Here is a 19724-nt window from a genome sequence, read left to right on the forward strand (position 1 = left end):
CTAAGCGACTTTCAGGTGAATAATAACACATCCACACAGTGTTTGAAAAGCCAGATAAAGTTAATATGTTGAGATACATGGCAAGGCTCAAAAAATGGAATTTTTATCTTAAAACTGTAGAAAAAAATTGAAAGTGGATCTTGAAGTCCAGCTGAAATCTCCCTACTTTATTTTGCATCAATTTAAACAGGATAATAATCATTCATCTATTTAAACAATATAATAAAGGAGCTTAGCTAGAGCCTAATAAACAGAAATACACATAGAAATATATTTATAGCATGGATAGTAAGAGCAATGCTGAAGATATGCATAGAGAGAAAAAAGGTACTGCCCTGGGCTTAATTGGTATTGAGATGAAGTATGATGAGTGCTATTTAGCCTGATGAAAGAGACGTAGGAAGTCCATACAGAAGTTAAATATGCAAAGCTTGGTGTCTGTGAAACTAGGAGTTTGGTATTGTTGGATAGAAAGCAGATAGGAAGAAAAATGAGATACACCTACTGGAGTTAAAAACTAACTGGTTCACGGAAGCTTTTATAGACCAGTTAAGAGATTAACTTCTTCAGGCCAGTGGATAGTCACTGAGCATTTTCAGGAGGGTAAGCTCATGGCAATGTGAATTGCAGAGAAATAACTCTCAAGGCTAGTAAGAGTAAAGAAGGTCACAACTGGAAAGGGTACAGTTAGCAGGAATAAATGTGATCTCAGGTCAGACTGTATGCCTGCTCTCTTTTCCTGGTGCACACCTCTGTATTTCGTGGCTAACTCTTATATATTCTTTAAGTCTTTGCTCAAATATTACTTTATCAATGAGGCTCACCCTTATAGCCCATTTAAAGCTTTAATCCTCTCACTTTTATATTTCTGATCCTCATTATTCTATACTATTTATGTTAGTCTGTAGTACGTACCAGCTTTGGGTAACTAATTTATTATATTTATTGTTTCTTTTCTGTCTCCTCCAACTAGAATGTAAACTCCAGAAAGGCAGGGATTTTTTTAAATGGGTTAAAAAAATTTTTTTTATTGGAATTTAGTTGCTTTACAATGTTGTGTTACTTTCTTATGTGCTTAGCTGCTCAGTCAGTCACAAAGAGTGTCCGACTCTTTGTGACCCCCTGGACTACAGCTTGCCAGGCTCCTCTGTTCATGGGAATCTGCAGGCAAAAATACTGGAATGGGTTGCCATTCGCTTCCTCCAGGTTATTTTCCTGACCCATGGATCGAACCTGTGTCTCCTGCATTGGCAGGCAGATTCTTTACTGTCTGAGCCACCAGGGAAGCCCTGAAAGAAAGTGAAAGTGAAAGTCACTTCAGTCGTGTCCGACTCTTTGGGACCCTGTGGACTATAGCCCTCCAGGCTCCTCTGTCCATGGGATTCTCCACTGGAGTGGGTTGCCATTTCCTTCTCCAGGGAATCCTCCCAAACCAGAGATTGAACCTGGGTCTCCCACATTGTGGGCAGATTCTTTACCACCTGAGCCACTGAATCAGCCACACGTATACATGTGTCTCCTCGTTTTTGGATTTCCTTCCCATTCAGGCCTCTTCAGAGCACTGAGTAGAGTTCCCTGCGCTCCGCAGTTGGTTCTCATTGGTTATCTGGTCTATGCAGAGTACTGCATGTGAGTCAATCCCAGTCTCCCTGTTCACCCCACCTCCTCTCTCCTTGGTTTCCATATGCTTGTTCTGTACATCTGCATCTCTTTTTTTATGCTTTGTTGTTCAAACTAAACTCAACTATAGAAGAATCACTAGTATATGGCAGGCACTCATTAAATATTTGCTGAATAAATAGTAAAGGTAAAGATGAAAGGCTGGATTTAGGAAATACTGAGGAGACCTGATGAATTACTGGATATGAAAGGCCAGAACACCTCCTTTTTCCGACATAGGTGACCAGGTAGGTAATAATTTCACTAATAACAAAAGAGACTTGTTGGAGAAGGAGCAGATTTAAAAAGAAGATGATGCGTTCTGGTTTGAAAATACTGAATTTGAGATGCCTCTGGGATATGCTGGTGAGAGTTCCACCTGGAAACTCTGCAGAGCAGCCTGGGTTCATGAAGAAAGGTTAGGAGTCTCCTGGACGTAGGTGATCATGAAGACAGTAGCATGGATGAGATTGTCCTTGCAGGGTGGGGCATGAGGGAAGCCCTGGACCAAGGACCAAATTCTAATAACCATCACAAGTAATAAAAGAGTTGTAGTATCATCAACAGTAAATGGGGAAGTATTACCTTTGGGAGGCAGTTGTTTAATTATCATAATCATCTTAGAATGTCCTAAAACTTCAAGTCATGTCCCACCAGTTATCCACATGGATTAGGAAAGATTCCCCCGACCTCCCCGACATTGGGCTGTGCTTAGAATGCTTGATAGTTTCCACTGTGTTTTTCCAGAGCAAGCTTGCACACCCTAAGATTATTTATATTTGCCACATAGAATGAGACCCAAATTCCTAGATTACGTTTCTCGCTAAATTATTTTGATTCTCAGCTAACTGATACTCAGTCGGTACACAGCCCTACAACATCTGGCACTCCGGGGCCACAAAGCAGTGTTCTGGAACATTACGTCCAAAGCTCCGCTGTCTTTAGAAATGGCTGGATTAACTTTATGAAGCTGAAAAGGTTAGTTCGGGTTTACAATAAAAAGGAAAGTGTACTTTTTAGTTTTACTAAAGGTATAAAAGCTAATTTATACTTTCAGTTCAGTTCAGTCGCTCAGTCATGTCTAGACCTAATATTATTTTGTGACTTATATACACCATATATATTTGTATGTAGTGGGAATATTTCCTGAAAATCAAGAAGCATTATGAAGCCATTTGACTCTTTTTGTTTTACTCTGCATTCTTCTCCATTTTCAAAAGATTACTATGACATTCCACTAGATGTGATTTTGACAGGGTAAGTTATTGGATTCCCCAAGCAGATATGTGTGAAATACTAGATTTGTCTTATTTCTAAAACAAGAACAGTGACCACTGCCATCTGGAAGAGTGCCATTTCAAATGATTAGATGCTGGCAGACTGGCGAGAACAGGTGTATTTTAATTACATTAGTTTTCAATTTAATCTGACACAGCGTGTAGTGGAGTCTCTATGGCTCTTTCTTCAGTCTTTTCAGGGAGGTAAGAAATTCTAAAAGAGGCAAGTCTGATACTCAATATTTTCTTATTTAAGAAACGGAAACAAACAAACAAAAAAAGAAACGGAAACAGAGAAAGTTTAAAGCTAGATCTGAGCGACTGAACTGAACTGAAAGCTAGATCTGTTTGTATATTACAGACTATGCAAAGGAAGATTTGAATTCAGTTCAGTCTCTCAGTCATGTCCGACTCTTTGTGACCCCATGAATCGCAGCACGCCAGGTCTCCCTGTCCATCACCAGCTCCCGCAGTTCACCCAAACTCTTGTCCATCGAGTCGTTGATGCCAGCCAGCCATCTCATCCTCTGTTGTCCCCTTCTTCCCCTGACCCCAATCCCTCCCAGCATCAGGGTCTTTTCAAATGAGTCAACTCTTCACATGAGGTAGCCAAAGTATTAGTTTCAGCCTCAGCATCAGTCCTTCCAATGAACACCCAGGACTGGTCTCCTTTAGAATGGACTGGTTGGACCTCCTTGCAGTCCAAGGGACTCTCAAGAGTCTTCTCCAACACCACAGTTCAAAAGCATCAATTCTTCGGCACTCAGCTTTCTTCACAGTCCAACTTTCACATCCATACATGACCACTGGAAAAACCATAGCCATGACCAGACAGACCTTTGTTGGCAAAGTAATGTCTCTGCTTTTCAATATGCTATCTAGGTTGGTCATAACTTTCCTTCCAAGGAGTAAGCATCTTTTAATTTCATGGCTGCAATTACCATCTGCAGTGATTTTGGAGTCCAAAAAAACAAAGTCTGACACTATTTCCACTGTTTCCCCATCTTATTTCCCATGAAGTGATCGGACCAGATGCCATGATCTTAGTTTTTCTACTCAGAGCAACTTTTAGAGCTGATAATTATTAATATCTTTCAGAGCCTGTTTTTAAGAGTAGATAACACACTGTATGTTTTTTATAATAAAGGAATCACATGGTCCAATGCCATCCTGAGAAATTTTTTTTTTTTTTTAGAGTTTTCACAAGGTTATATTTATTACAGAGAGAGACTACTGAGTTTCAGCCTCTTGGGTCCCAAGAAGCAAAAGAATTACAGTGTTGGGGACACATGTATACGAATCTTGTGAGAGGTTGAAAAGCCACTTGGCTAGAAGTGAAAATCACGATCTATATAAATAAAATTCTCTATTGAGGTCAGTGATGACCACTCAGAAAAGAGTGTTGGAAAAGATAAAGTAAAACAGAATGCAAGGGGAAGGGAATGAAAGGGTAGAACAGACTCCTTGGACACCCAGACCAGTGACTCACCAAGAGTTAGTGTCTCATCTAAGAGTTAAAATTAGGCCAAGAATTCGACACTGCAGCCTCACAGGGCAGCTGGAACCAGGGTCAGTGTGAAGACTGTGCTTTCACTTTCCCTGATAAGAACCTCCTCTCTCAAGGCTGCTAGGAGCCTGGGAAACCTCTTGGTATCTCACTTCCAAAGAGTCTTAACTTCATCTAAACTTCACAACATCTGCTGTCAGCTTTCAGAATAAAGGAAGGGGGTCCTTCTATCATACATATTAAGGCCAATGTTATACTTTCCATCAGTCCCAGTATTACTGGTAATAAATGCCACTGATCACAATAAAGTGAATAAACTACTGAAAATTGTACCTGTAAAGATCACAGCCAGGTATTGCTTTAGTTAAAATTAAATAAGCAATGTGCCATAGTACTAAGTTTCAGGAATAAATAGGTTAGAAAGTGACAAATAGTATGTTTCCATCAAGCCTTTCTCTGATAAGTATTTCCCAAGACCATGTTATAGAAAATGGACAGTCTCTAAAAGTAGAAGTTAAAAGTTCAAGACAGTGGTGGGCACAAGGTTTAATGGACGGCTCAACTGGTCAAGAATCCTCCCGCAACGCAGGAGACCTGGGTTCAATCCCTGGGTTGAGAAGATCCCCTGGAGAAGGGAAAGGCTACTCACTCCAGTACTCTGGCCTAGAGAATTCCATGGACTATATAGTCCATGGGTTTATAGAGTCGGACACGACTGAGCAACTGTCACTTCACAAAGGTCTGCTTGAACAAAGAGGAAAGACAGAAAGTGAAGCAGTTACCATTTTCTTGCTGAGTCAATAAAAAGGAAATCCATGTTATAGAAAAAACTGAAAAAAAAAAAAAAAACCTCATAAAAATGTTTCTCGAATACCCAAGCAACTTATTGTGTTTCTTAACCTGAGAAGAAGCTGAAATACCAAAGAGAGGTCAGAATTCTGCTGAGACATATCTGAGCGGTTGAGGTCTGGCTTACTGGGGTTGCGCAAATTCTTCTGCTTAGGAACTTTTAACTTATGAATGTTTACAGATAATAACAGCCACTCACCAGAGTATAAGCTTGTCAACTCTGCCTACAATCAACGGATGCTTTCATGATCACACTGTTATTTTAGTCTCAGTCATTTTGCTGTCTCAGGCCCCAGCTTTGAGATTTTTTTTTTTTGACCACAGGCTTCCCTAGTGCCTCAGAAGGTAAAGAATCCGCCTGCAATGCAGGAGAACCCAGTTTGATCCCTGGGTAAGGAAGACCCCTGGAGAAGGGAATGACTACCCACTCCAGTATTCTTGCCTGGAGAATTCCATGGACAGAGGAGCCTGGCAGGCAGAGTCAGACACAGCTAAGTGACTAACACTTTCACTTTTCACAGTATAAGAGATACAGTTTACATCCTGACACATTAATACAGAAATATGTAATTTACATGAAAAAGTCACTAGATAATACCACATGGGAGGTACTTTGATATTTCCTTTTTCCGCTATTCTATTTTAATTTTATATAATTCACTTATGTTTACTCATGGAAAAGTTGTAGGTTGTATGTAATCTGAAGTGTGAAACACACTGGGCTAAGGTGTTTTTTCTCTTTAATTGAAGCAGGTTCAGCTTGTAAACTTATTTCTTATAAATAAAACAACACAATGTCAATCTTTTTAGAGATTAAAAAATAAGAATATAAAACAGTGATAGCTTTCTGATGACTCTCAATTAAAGAATAAGGTGTACCTTAGATCCCCTGTACTATGAGTCACTTACACGTATCCCACTGGACTCATGAACAAGTGGATTTATCAACCACTGGCTGGATGACACTATAGTTTACCAGGGGGAAGTGTCCATCCAGATGAAGATATTTTATATTGTTTTATTTTTGTCTGTATTCACACCTTGTTTGTGTATTAATCTGTACAATTAAAATTTCAATTACAATTTTCCTTATTTATCCTAATTTTACTTGAAAAGGCAAGTTATATTGGCAAACCAATTCACATTTGAGTACATTAATATAACCAGAGGTTTACTTAGAAATAAGAGTTAATTCTAGAAGTTACCACAGCTTTATCTCTAATCTCTGAAGCCACTTTTTGTAGAATGCCTATATCTGAAACATATTTCCAGATAATTTTTTTTACCTGTTAGAATTTTTACTAGATATATTTTCCCCAAGTGTGTAAAACATTCTGAGGTCGAAATCAAAGCAGTTACTTGAATAGGTCTAGAAAATACATTTAGTTAGTAATGAAAATGTGATTGGGGTTAAATTTTTATAAGTTTTTTTTTTTTTTCTGGGTATAAATGGCCTTAATATTTGGTCAAGTTGCTTGACTTTGATTTATGCTGAAATAACAGTTGGGGTCAAAACAAATCTTAGATCAAATTCCATACAATGGGGAATCCCCTAAATATAACCAGATTTACAATTCGCTCTCACATGCAAAACAACCATTATGGCTTAGAATAAATAGAAATTACAGGCTAGTGAAAATGCAGACATATGGCATTTACCAAAGAATCCAAGAGTGTGTATTATTTCTTTTTAATACCGATTAAGAATGCATCAAGGTATAATGTTCTAAATGAAAGGTTTGTTTAAATTATTTCATTCATAAACAGTTAAGCATAACTAAAGTGAACCAGAGTTTGGAGAAAGGGAAAATAAGTTATTAAAAGAAAATAACCAATATTGGATGAATTAATTCAGGGAGTTATAACAGAAAACAAGGACAGGCGATAATAACATTGGGATAGAAAGGAAAAGAGGAAAATCAGAGAAACCTAACCTCAGGGTATACATAGCTAGAAAGTAAGCCTTGAGATGAAATGATTACACTGTATTTTCTGGTTTAATTTTACAATTAAGGGTAATTCTAGGGAATTTGCAAGTTATTTTTGAGACCATTTCAGGATTTTTATCCAAATGCATTATATATTAGCTGATGAAAATCTCATTTTTGAGATATCTATGCTTCCCAGGTGGCTCAGTGGTAAAGAATCTGCCTGCCAATTCTGGAGACACAGGTTCAATCCCTGGTTTGGCAGGATCCCCCTGGAGAAGGAAATGGTAACCCGCTCCAGTATTCTGGCCTGGAGAATTCCATGGACAGAGGAACCTGGCGGGCTGCAGCCCACAGGGACGGAAAGAGTCAGACATGACTTAGAGACTTAGAGACTGAGCATGAGCAATGGTTTAGGTTTCTGAAGCCCCTGGTTGTCTTTTCTTTGCACTGAAAATGATATCCAACTCAAAAAAGAGAAGACTAAGAATCAACATCTATAAAAATGACTGCCTTTGCTCAGATCATGTTCCTCAAGCTTTTGATTTAAGGCTGCAGCGAAATGCTTGACCTATGTTGAATCAAATTAAACCTTTAATTTTGGGTATATTTATACATACATTTTCAATAGCAAGTTAAGGTTTATGAACTAGAAAACAGGAAGGGTAAATAAAATCAAAGAGAAATTTGTACCTTGACTTTTCAGTGAACTTTAAAAAATTTAAAAAATTTAAATAGTATATAACATTTTATATTCAAAAGAAAAAGAAGATTAACAGGAGAATTAAAAAGAAGTGAATTAACTGAATAAAAAATAAACAGCACAGCGTAAATACATGACTACGGATTTCTAAGGCTGCATATAAAAATGAAATTAAAAAAGCTTCCCCATCAGAGCAGTACACTTGATACAGTTGATGAGACTACACTGACACATCATTGTCACTCTGAGTCTGTATAGTTTACATTAGGATTCACTCTTGATGTTTTGTGTTCCATGGGTTGGCACACATGTGTGACATGCATTTATCATCACAGTGTCATACAGAATATTTCCACTGCTCTAAAAATTTTCCATGCTCCACCTCTTCATCCCTTCCCACTACCATGGCCAGTTGTTTTCTTATTGTTGAGTTTTAAGAGTTCTTTATATATTTTGGATAAATAGTCCCTTATTGGATGTATCATGCAAATATTTTCTCGTAGTCTATGGCTTGTCCTCTTAATTCTCTTCACATTGTATATTTTAATGAAGAAGTTTTCAATTTTGCTGAGGTAGTATATGTCAATTATTTCCTTCATGGATTATGACTTTGGAGTTGTATCTGAAAAGTAATCAACTATACTTAAGTCATACAGATTTCCCCTACGTTATCTTCTAGGAGCTTTCTATCCTATGTAATTTTCTAGGAGTTTTCTAGTTTTGCATTTTACATTTATGCCCACCATCCACTTTGAATTAATTTTCATAAAGTATGTAAGGTCTGTGTCTAGATTTATTTTTTCTGTGCATATGCTCAGTTGTTCCCCTCTTAGAATTTTGAAGCCTTCAAATACAGAATGTTTAGCAAGAACTTTGGTATATCTGAATGCTTCTGTCATCATTTTATGCTGGATTTTTTTCATAGTGACCAGATTTGTCAGAAGGTAACAGACTATCTCATAAAAGGAGAGCAGGGCTTCCAAAAGTTCGTTGATAAGCTTGACATACATTTTGTCTTATTTTCAAACAAATGAATAAAGGCTACAAGAAACATTTTATTCTGTAAAAGGTAAAATAAACTGTCATTTTTCCCTCACTGTTTAATTTATTTAAATATCTTTCTAATGGCACTGAAATATATGTAATTTAGTCACTGGGTTTCAAATTTTGATGTTTTATCCAGTTAAAATAATTTAAATACAAATCCTGTATGTATGCAGGCATGCTCTATCAAAGTGCATGGCTACAAAAAATAAAGCCAAAGTACTTTCACTAACATTTTCAGATGAAGAGAAAAGCCTGACTATATAGTTCACCCCAGATTCCAACTTTATACCCTGAAGTACTTTATAATTTCTTACTTTTTACTATATATAACTGTGTTAAACCATTTCTAAGCATTTTCATTTTTAACATATAGGGAAAGCAGTGCTTGTTATTTATGAAAACATTTTCCATGTAATATTAAGTATAGAGGGTATAGAAATTGCTGCATCATTTCCACGCTAATTCTACTTCTGCTACCCTCAATTCTACCAACCTCCCAATAGGATTTCCATAAAATAGCTTATTTAATTTCGATTGATATGCAATTAAGTAAATGGTTAATTTGAGCACAACTGATGTATTTATATTGTTGACTCTCTCTATGGACATGGTATAGCTTTCCATTTATTTGAGTCTTATGTCTGTCTGTACAGCTTTATAATTTTTGATATAAGTTTCAGGAACTTATAATCATTGCATTATCATCTCTACATGTTTTTGATTTGTGACCTTGATAAAATTTGAACTATGAAAAAGAGATACTTATTATCAAGAATGTTGATGAACCTAAGACTTTACCCTACATGCAAGCTATTAATTCAGCAGCTTCAGTTTCTTGAACACTGCTGGACAACATGAGGCTCTTGGGTCAGAGACAGAGAAGAGTTTATTACTCACAGCAATAGCCAGAGTCTTACACTTCACTCTAGTTCCCCGAAATCCAGTTTCCACAGGTATTGTGAAGAGGGCCAGGTGATACCTGTGTGTGCGGTAGACTGCATTGCAGCAAACAGCTGAGCTGTGGGAACCCCTACCTCTTACCACAGGGCAGCAAGAGTTTCTGTTGTTTGTGTTGGAAGGCCACACTCTCTCTCCTTTCAAGACTGTAAACAAACCTCTCCTTTGCTTTGGAGGGAGTTGTTACCTCTGTCTTTCAAGGCTTTAGGCTGGAAAAAATCCTTGAAGAGATTTTTCCAGAATGAAGTGCAAGATAGTATCTCGTACAATATTCAGAAATGTGAGTTTAAGTAAATTTCTAATTCATGTCACGTAATCATAATGTACTAAAACTTTTCGTTTGTATTTTCCATATGTGAAAAGAAGACTTATTTTTGTTTTTTTTTGTTGTTTTCTGAGTAGAAGTGGATTGTGCAGGCAGGTGTATATCAACCAGGTGAAGTAAGGAATTAAGGTCTTGGAAGAGCAGGAATATTTGTCTTTTGTTTACTTCTAAATCCCTACTATTATAGTGCCTGACACACAATAAGCACTCAAATAAGATCTGTTGCATAAACACGTTAAGTCAAACAAGCTATTTTTTGTTTTTATTTTCCTGATTCCTCCATTTTTACCTTAAAAATTTTTTTTCAGGAAAAAAATGGATTTTCTTTGAATTACTTGTAAGTTTGGAGGAAAAAAGGTTTACAAATGACTCAGGATACAGGGTGTCTTTCATGACTTCATTTTAAACACATACACACATGCTCACACACAAAAACATAATGAAGGGTGTGTTTAACCAGAACCATGAAAGCTAGTAAGAGCATCATAACACATCACTGTAGCACCAAATCTCATAGCCTGTAATTACTGAATAAACTGATCTTTGTCAAACAAAAATTCATCATCTCATCCCTTTACTCATCCCTTTATTGACACTTTCAGAAGGATGTTTATCTTTAGGATAATTTTAAGAATCTAGGTTATGTGATTTATGATCTAGCTTCTCATGCCATTTTGATAGTCTATGATATGACTTTTCTAAATTACTTATCTGTGTGTTGTTTCTCTCTCTGTTTCTTCTTTGTCTTGTTTCTGTGCCTCTATCCCTAACACTCCATGTCTTTAAATCATTTGTCCTAAAATAATATTAAATATCAATTCTGATGGGAACTCTCCATTGAATTCTAACTAGAATGAGAGGGTCCTGCTTATGTGTTTTCCAATCACTAAGTTTATATGTTTATATACTTGCAATGATTGATCTATTTTGTCCAAATCCTTTCAGGAGTATGAATCACTTTGTCTTTTAGCAATTATTTGACACTTAGACTGGCATTTGAGAGCCCTGGATGCTCACTGATTATGACACCTGTCACCCCAAGAACCTTTACCTGGATTGGACAATGGATGTTTCCAATTATTCTTTTCCTTAACTCAAGAGACTTGTACCTTATAAGCAGTTATCATTTTACTTGTTATTTATTGAACATCTCCAATAAAAGAGAGGATTGAAGGTTAAAAAGGTAGAACTTTACAAAAATAAGAAAAGGAAATGGGTAAGATGTGAAAGAGGGACAGAGAATTATGTTGCATGTTTTGTTAGCTTTACTTTATAAAACCTCTATCTATCTGATAGTGAGAAGGAACAGATGATTGCTTTTTTTTAAAGCTCAGTTAAAGTGAGAATATTTTTAAAAATTAGAGCTAAAAAATTGGATTTGAATTTAGGACATAAGATTGTATATTTATTCTTTATTTTTGCCTTAGGGCCCCAAATTTTCTTCTGAGTATGGGTTTTTTTGAAAAAAGTGCTGCGTTGATTTTACTGCATAAAACATAACCACACTATGTCATCCAAAATATTTCTGCTTTTTTAAAAAAGAATGAAAGTTTAAAAGTACTTACAGCAAGTTTTCCTCATAGTTCAGTTGGTAAAGAATCTACCTGCAATGTGGGAGACCTGGGTTCAATCCCTGGGTCAGGAAGATCCCCCCTGGAGAAGGAAATGGCAACCGACTACAGTACTCTTGCCTGGAAAATCCCTTGGACGGAGAAGCCTGATAGGCTACAGTCCATGGGTCACAAAGAATCGGACAGGACTGAGTGACTTCACTTTCACTTTCACCCACTCCAGTATTCTGGCCTGGAGAATTCCATGGACCGTATAGTCAATGGGGTTGCAAAGAGTCAGACACAACTGAGCGACTTTCACTTCACTTCACTTCACAGCAATTTAAAGAAAAAATTCCTTTACTTTTTAATGATTTCCCCCTTAACTAATTCCTTGATCTGGCCTATAGGAAGTCAGTCAGGAATGTGTTTGTTTCACCTTGATAGTCTTTACAAAGCTCTCAGTGTAGTCTCAAATACAAATATCCCTGTTCACACTCATATCTCATTAATTTATGCAATAAGGGTACAATTACAATAACAAACGCAGTGCAGAAACAAGCTTGGGAACAAAACCAGTGTACACCAACAGTGCACTGACGATGTGCAGTTCATTAACTTTGTCATCTCAGCTGCGACAGGGAACGGAGAAAGGGAAAACACTAAATACTTTTTAATAAGCAAAACCAACTGTCTTATGATGATGATTGCTAAACACCCTTCCTCATTGATAAAACTGCAAGACCTTAATGCCTGGTCAATTACAGTGCCGTATTTTGGAGCATGTGAAAGCGCTGGTCTCTCAGTCATGTCCGACCCTTTGAGACCCTATGGACTGTAGCCCACCTGGCTTGTCTGTTCATGGAATTCTCATGTGCTTTGCCACTAGTAATTTATATTAGATATAATGGAATTCTCATATGTTTTAGCCACTAATAATTTATACTTAAATTTATAAATGTTTTGGTTATTTTAAGTTTCTTGGTTATCATAATGCTGAAAATAGTTAATGGTTTGCCATATTTCCTCTAAGATCTGATGATAACTATCACCTTTCCCCTCTATATTAAACTTATTAAATTTGCTCTCATTGAAAGTTTGCATATATATGTATTTATACATATATATATATATTCAGAAGCTACATCATTTTATCATTATAATATTCAATGCTGAATGAAGAAACATATTACTAGTTAAAATTTATAATCATAACTATCATTTATTATTGAGCCCCAGATATTTAAAAATACCATTCATAATCTATCTAGCAAATCTGCAAGAGAGATGTAAGTACACATATTTTGTAGGTGAGAAAAGTGGAAAACAATTTAAATAATTTAAGAGGATCACATACGTAGCTGCTTGCAAATGTTTTGAATCTAAATTCTGTGATTATATTTTCTGTTGAACATGACTGCCTTTTGAAAAGACTTTAAAGCAGAAATTTAGAGGAAAGGAAATCAAACAAATAAGAAAATATCAAAACAAATAAGATATTCTTGCCTGGAAAATTCCATTGGCAGAGAAATGGAATGTAGTGTGGTGGGCTATAGTCCATGGAGCTGCAAAGAGTTGGACATGAGCGCGCGCGCACACAGACACACACACACACACTAAATAACTAAACATATTTTGAAGACTTCTGTTTCTGCCCATGAAGGATTAACAACTACAGGAATTGCTGAGAATAAATTATTAGACATCTGGGAAAAAGACATGAAACTGCTTTCACTACATTCCTGAAACTTTGATAAGTTGTGTTTCCTTTCGCTTTTAGTTAAAAAAATTTTTTTTTAATTTCACTGAAACTTTTTCTGTGACCTTTGTGTTCCGTAGAAATATATTGTTTTGTCTCCAAGTATTTGAGGATTTTCTAGCTATCTTTCTGCTATTGATTTCTAGTTTAATCCTATTATAGTCTGAGAGCAGACTCTGTATGATTTCTAGTCTTGTAAATTTGTTAAGGTGTATTTTTGACCTGGGATGTGGTCTGTTTTGGTGAATGTTCCAAGTAAGAGCGGGAAGAATGTTCTGATTATTTTCTGTCTGCTGGGCTGGCCATTTCTCAGAGAGGTATTGTCTTCCCAACTCTAACACTCGATTCATCTATTTTTCCTTGTAGTTCTATCAGCATTGGCCTCGCTTGTTTGGGCACTTCCCTGTTAGGTGCACATACATTAAAGATAGCTAGTCTTCTTGGAGAACTGACCCCTTTATCATTAGTAATGCCCTTCTTTATCCCAAATAACTTCCCTTTCTCCGAAGAAATTAAAAAGCTACTCTTGCTTTCTTTTGATTAACTTTAGCATGATATCTCTTTCTCCATTTACTTTTAATCTGTATATGTCTTTATATGTAATGTGGGTTTTTTATAGATAAAATACACTTGGGACTGATCTTTTCTTTTTAATCCAGTTGGATATTCTCTGTCTTGTAATTGACATATTTAGATTTGACATTTATAGTGATTGTTGATGTAGCTGGATTAATATCTATTACATTTGTTACTCTTTTCTACTCTTTTGTATTTGTTGCCCTTGTTCTTTCTTCCCGATTTTGTCTTCTACTCTACTGCCTTTTATAGTTTTAACTGATCATTTTATATGATTCTATTTCCTTTCCTAATTCCATATAAAGTATACTTCTTATTTTTTTGTTTTCCAGTGATTGCCCTAGAGTTTGCAGTATAAATTACACCTAATTCAAGTCTGGGCTTCCCGGATGGCTCAGGTGGTAAGGAATCTGTCAGCAATGCAGAAGACCTGGTTCAATCCCTGGGTTGGGAAGATCCCCTGGAGAAGGGAATGGCTCCTCACTCCAGTATTCTTACCTGAAGAATTCCATGGATAGAGGAACCTCACAGGCTGCAGTCCATAGGGTTGCAAAGAGTCAGACATGGCTGAGTGACTGGCACACAATTCAGGTCGACTTTCAAATAACAATAATAACTCTTCATAAATTATACAAGTGCCTTATAATAACGAATTGTTCCTAATTCCTCTCTCTTGTCCCTGTACTGATGTCATTCATTTTACTTATACATAAGTGTGTGTGTGTGTGTATATACACACACATAAAACTGCATAGATTGTTGCCGTTATTTTTAAGAAACTGTTATTTGTTAGCTCAATTAAGAATAAGAAAAATGAAAATTTTTATTTTGTCCTCTTCCTTTTCCAATGCTTGCTCTCTTTATGCAAATCTGGGTTTCTGACCTATGTCATTTCTCTCCTCTATGAAGAACTTATTTGAGTATTTTTTACATAGTGGATCACTGGCAACAAATTTCCTCAGTGTTTGTTTATCTGAGAAAGCTCTTATTTCTCTTTCATTTTTGAAAGATAATTTCACAGGGTACAGAATTCTAGGTTGGTGATTATTTCTCTCAATACTTTAAAGTAGTTCACTCCACTTTCTTCTTCTTCTTGCTTGCATGGTTTCTGAGCACTCAGACGTGATTGTTTTCTTTGTTCCTCTGTAAGTGAGGTGTTTTTGTCCTCTGGCTTCCGGTACAGCTCCCACAGATGAAGTCACAGCAATGCAGGGCTCCCTCTGTGACTGGCTCCCCTGGAGTTTTTAATTTTCAGACTTGTCCACACTGAGCCTCCAGCCATACTTTCATTACGGTGTAGTCTTCCTACCTGAGGAGTGGTCCTAACCGAAGTTTCTGTTCATTGGTTTTTGCTCATGTTGTGATTCTCTGTGTCTGCCTTTTTCTCTCTCTCCAATTTTGGGGCTGGTGGTTTGCCCTCTGGCCTCAATTCTCTGACACATCTTAGAAGGGCTGTCGATTTTCCAGTTCATTTAGATTTTTACTTGTTATGAGGCAGTGATGATTTCTAAGCTCCCTACCTGCCAAACTAGAAACTGAAAGTAATGTGTGTTATGTTGCTAATGTGTGATAATATTGTTTTGCTGCAATAGATAAATTATTAACAAAAAATACGACTGTCTTAATAATTATAGTAAAAACAGCAACAATATTAAACACCATTTAATGTTAAAAACTTTTTAGAAACTAGCAATACAAGAGAATTTTCTCAGTGTGATAAGGGGAATTTACAAATATCCTGTGGTTCAGAAACAAGACAAGTATATTTTTCCTCTCCATTTCTAGTCAATATTATATTGAAAGTTCTGGCCACTGTATGGAAGCACGAAAAATGAAATACCTTAAACAAGAAAGAAAAATAAGCCTCATCTTACAAAAGAAAAAAAGAGTTTTGGGTTTTTTTTAACTTTGCAGATTCTAAGCAAATGAGTAAAATTCCTTACTTTCAACATAGGCAGAGACACAGAGACGTATTTCATTGATTTCCAAAATAGAGAAACCAGCGACGAAGGTTCTTAGTCTAATGAAAGGCACCAGATAAACCAATATATGAATTCGTGGGATAATATAAAAAATGGACTCAACTAAGACAAGAACAAAGATTTGACTCACTTCCTAATAATCCAGGGTGGAATCATAGAAAGAACAGGAAGCATCTGAACACACATAACCCCTCCTTCTTTCCAACTTTCATAAAAAGCAAGCAGAAAACAAGAAAACCAATTAAGAAACTCAATGTAGACACAAACATTTCAAAATTAATACCTGAGAAACCTTAATCTATAAAAGAAGTAAAATGCGACATAGAATTATATTCACAGGATGAATAGAATTATTTTTCCCTTTCATGACTCTTGTCAAGATACAAATGGAATGTAAAGAATGTGAATCTGGAAATGAACGTACTCGCTTCTCCATGGCAGCATCTTCTGACTGATAATCCAATTAGATGGAAAAGAAAGAAAGGAAAGAATGAAGTTTTCACTTACTCTTGATAAAAGCAACAGGAAGGAGACTGGCATCAGGGAAGATAAATCTGGACTTAACTAGCTGATGCTCACTGCTGTAATTACCTGCTGTGTCTATTTTTGATCCTGCCTACCTTGTGATACTTGATACCATAATGAACTGCTGATTGTGTTTATGAACATTTGCAAGGTGCTCATTCACTACATCTTGGAAATGCTGTTTTGTTTCTGAAATATCTTGACCAGGTGAAAATAACTCCCAACATATCATTTCAATTTAATAGAGACAGACTTGGCCTAAGCTCAATTCTGTAGAGGTTTGTTGCAACTTGCAAAATCATATCCTGGAGAAGAGGGGAAAAAATCCATATTGTTTATATAATTCCCTTCAAGCACATCCTATGCAGATACATTTGTTACCAGCAACAACTTTATGATTTGGGATTGGCAGCCACATTTTGAAAGAAAAATGATTATCCCCCCCCCCCCAAATTAGCAATAATTTTTTATCCTAAAAACCATAAAAAGCTTTGCAAATAATATATATCAAACTGTGTACTTAATACACATATATCAAACTGTGTACTTAATACACATAAGATACAAACTGTATCTTAATACATGTATACCAGAGAAACAAAAAATGAATTTTTACTCAAGAAGTTTTTGTCATATTCTCTCTTATGAAAGTCCAGATTTGAATAGACTAGGCAAGCTTCTATGACCATCATTAAGCAAACCTGTGTCTCTTACATCTTCTGCATTGCAGGATTCTTTACCACTGAGCCACCAGGGAAGCCCAAGCAACTATTACTAAACAATTATTACCCTGGGTGAAGCCCTCAATAAATAACATGTATTAAGCAGCATTACACTGTGCCAACTTAGAGAAATGTTAGTAGTTGTTTTAAATTTATCCATAATGAAAATTAATGGAATTAGCAATGATTGATCATTTGGTAGATGCCTGGTCATCATAAACATCTTGTTGACAATTTATTTGTCCCTCAAATTTTGAGTCTTATTGTTATCTTATTTTCACAGGTAAAATATTAATAACAGGATCATGAAGATTAAGAAATTTAACCAAGGTCACAGAGTTGGTGAACAGCAAAAACAGAAATTGAACAACGATTTATCTAATAAAATAACATCAGTTCAGTTCAGTCACTCAGTCGTGTCCAACTCTTTGCGACCCCATGAATTGCAGCATGCCAGGCCTCCCTGTCCATCACCAACTCCCAGAGATCACTCAAACTCATGTCCATCGAGTCGGTGATGCCATCCAGCCATCTCATCCTCTGTCGTCCCCTTTTCCTCCTGCCCTCAATCCCTCCCAGCATCAGAGTCTTTTCCAATGAGTCAACTCTTTGCATGAGGTAGCCAAAGTACTGGAGTTTCAGCTTTAGCATCATTCCTTCCAAAGAACACCCAGGGCTGATCTCCTTTAGAATGGACTGGTTGGATCTCCTTGCAGTCCAAGGGACTCTCAAGAGTCTTCTCCAACACCACAGTTCAAAAGCATCAATTCTTCGGCACTCAGCTTTCTTCACAGTCCATACATGACTCACATCCATACAACTCTCACATCCATACATGACCACTGGAAAAACCATAGCCTTGACTAGATAGACCTTTGTTAACAAAGTAATGTCTCTGCTTTTGAATATGCTGTCTAGGTTGGTCATAACTTTCCTTCCAAGGAGTAAGCGATTTCTAATTTCATGGCTGCAGTCACCATCTGCAGTGATTTTGGAGCCCCCCAAAATAGAGTCTGCCACTGTTTCCACAGAAAACTAGTCAATCTAATCACACTAGGACCACAGCCTTGTCTAACTCAATGAAACTAAGCCATGCCGTGTGGGGCCACCCAAGACGGGCGGGTCATGGTGGAGAGGTCTGACAGAATGTGGTCCATTGGAGAAGGGAATGGCAAACCACCTCAATATTCTTGCTCTGAGAACCCCATGAACAGTATGAAAAGGCAAAATGATAGGATACTGAAAGGGGACCTCCCCAGGTTGGTAGGTGCCCAATATGCTACTGGAGATCAGTGGAGAAGTAACTCCAGATAGAATGGAGGGATGGAGCCAAAGCAGAAACAATACCCAGTTGTGTATGTGACTGGTGATAGAAGCAAGGTCTGATGCTGTGAAGAGCAATATTGCATAGGAACCTGGAATGTTAGGTCCATGAATCAAGGCAAATTGGAAGTGGTCAAACAGGAGATAAAATAACATATAGCCCTTTTAAAAAATAATATTTACTAATTAAAAATAACTTACATTCACCATTCTCTGTAAACTTTGTTTTTATATTTACCTTCCAGTTTCATCAGTAACTATGTACGTTTTTACATATTTTTTCCAAATTTAACATATAGCCCTTCTTGTTCATTGTATTTGCCTTCTGCTCTAAGATAAACAAATGTGTGTGTGTTAGTAGCTCAGTTGTGTCTGACTCTTTGCAATCCCATGGACTATAGCCTTCCAGGCTCCTCAGTCCATGGAATTCTCCAGGCAAGAATACTGGAGTAAGTTGCCTTTCCCTTCTGCAGGTGATCTTCCCGACCTAAGGATTGAACCCCGGTCTCTTGTATTGCAGGTGGATTCTTTACCATCTGAGCCACCAGAGAAACCCCAAGATAAGCAAATAGGCAGTTTCAAATTTTGGCAGATATAAATGAACATTTGCATCAGGGAAAAAGTTCCAGAATTTTTGCTTTTTCACTAACTCGATGTGCTAAAACTCCCCGTGAACCAGAACTCTCTGTTCCAGTGTCAGCTCACTTGCCAAGAAGCACTGTGACCCTGAACAGGAACTCCTTTGTTCAGTCTGCAGTTTAATGCATCTAGTGTGAGCTCAGTTTTAGTTATTTGTATTTTTTTGGTTCTAAAATATATGTTTCTTCCTCAAAATTCCACTTCCATATCACAATTATTCCTTATTTAATTTCCTGTTTTTTTAAATATTTAAATGGTGACTTAGTTACTTTCAATATCTTGCCATGACTCCAATATTAGGCTAATCTGTAGGCTTCTTACTGCTTTTGTCTCTTTCTTCTTTTATCATTGGTCACACTCTCTTTCCTCTTCACATGGATGATCGTGGACACTTTT

General features: G+C 36.8%; 1 long non-coding RNA gene across 1 annotated transcript in view; it reads left to right on the forward strand.

Annotated features, from left to right (window-relative positions):
• The window catches only part of LOC112444625 (uncharacterized), a 30326-nt gene extending 12552 nt beyond the window's left edge, over positions 1–17774 (forward strand). The window contains exon 4 of the long non-coding RNA XR_003032987.2: positions 17650–17774. This is a non-coding gene — a long non-coding RNA (uncharacterized lncRNA). The remainder of the gene's footprint in view (positions 1–17649) is intronic.
• Positions 17775–19724: the final 1950 nt, after the last annotated feature.

This window comes from Bos taurus, chromosome 27 (assembly GCF_002263795.3).
Source record: "Bos taurus isolate L1 Dominette 01449 registration number 42190680 breed Hereford chromosome 27, ARS-UCD2.0, whole genome shotgun sequence".
NCBI classification, from domain to species: Eukaryota; Metazoa; Chordata; class Mammalia; order Artiodactyla; family Bovidae; genus Bos; species Bos taurus.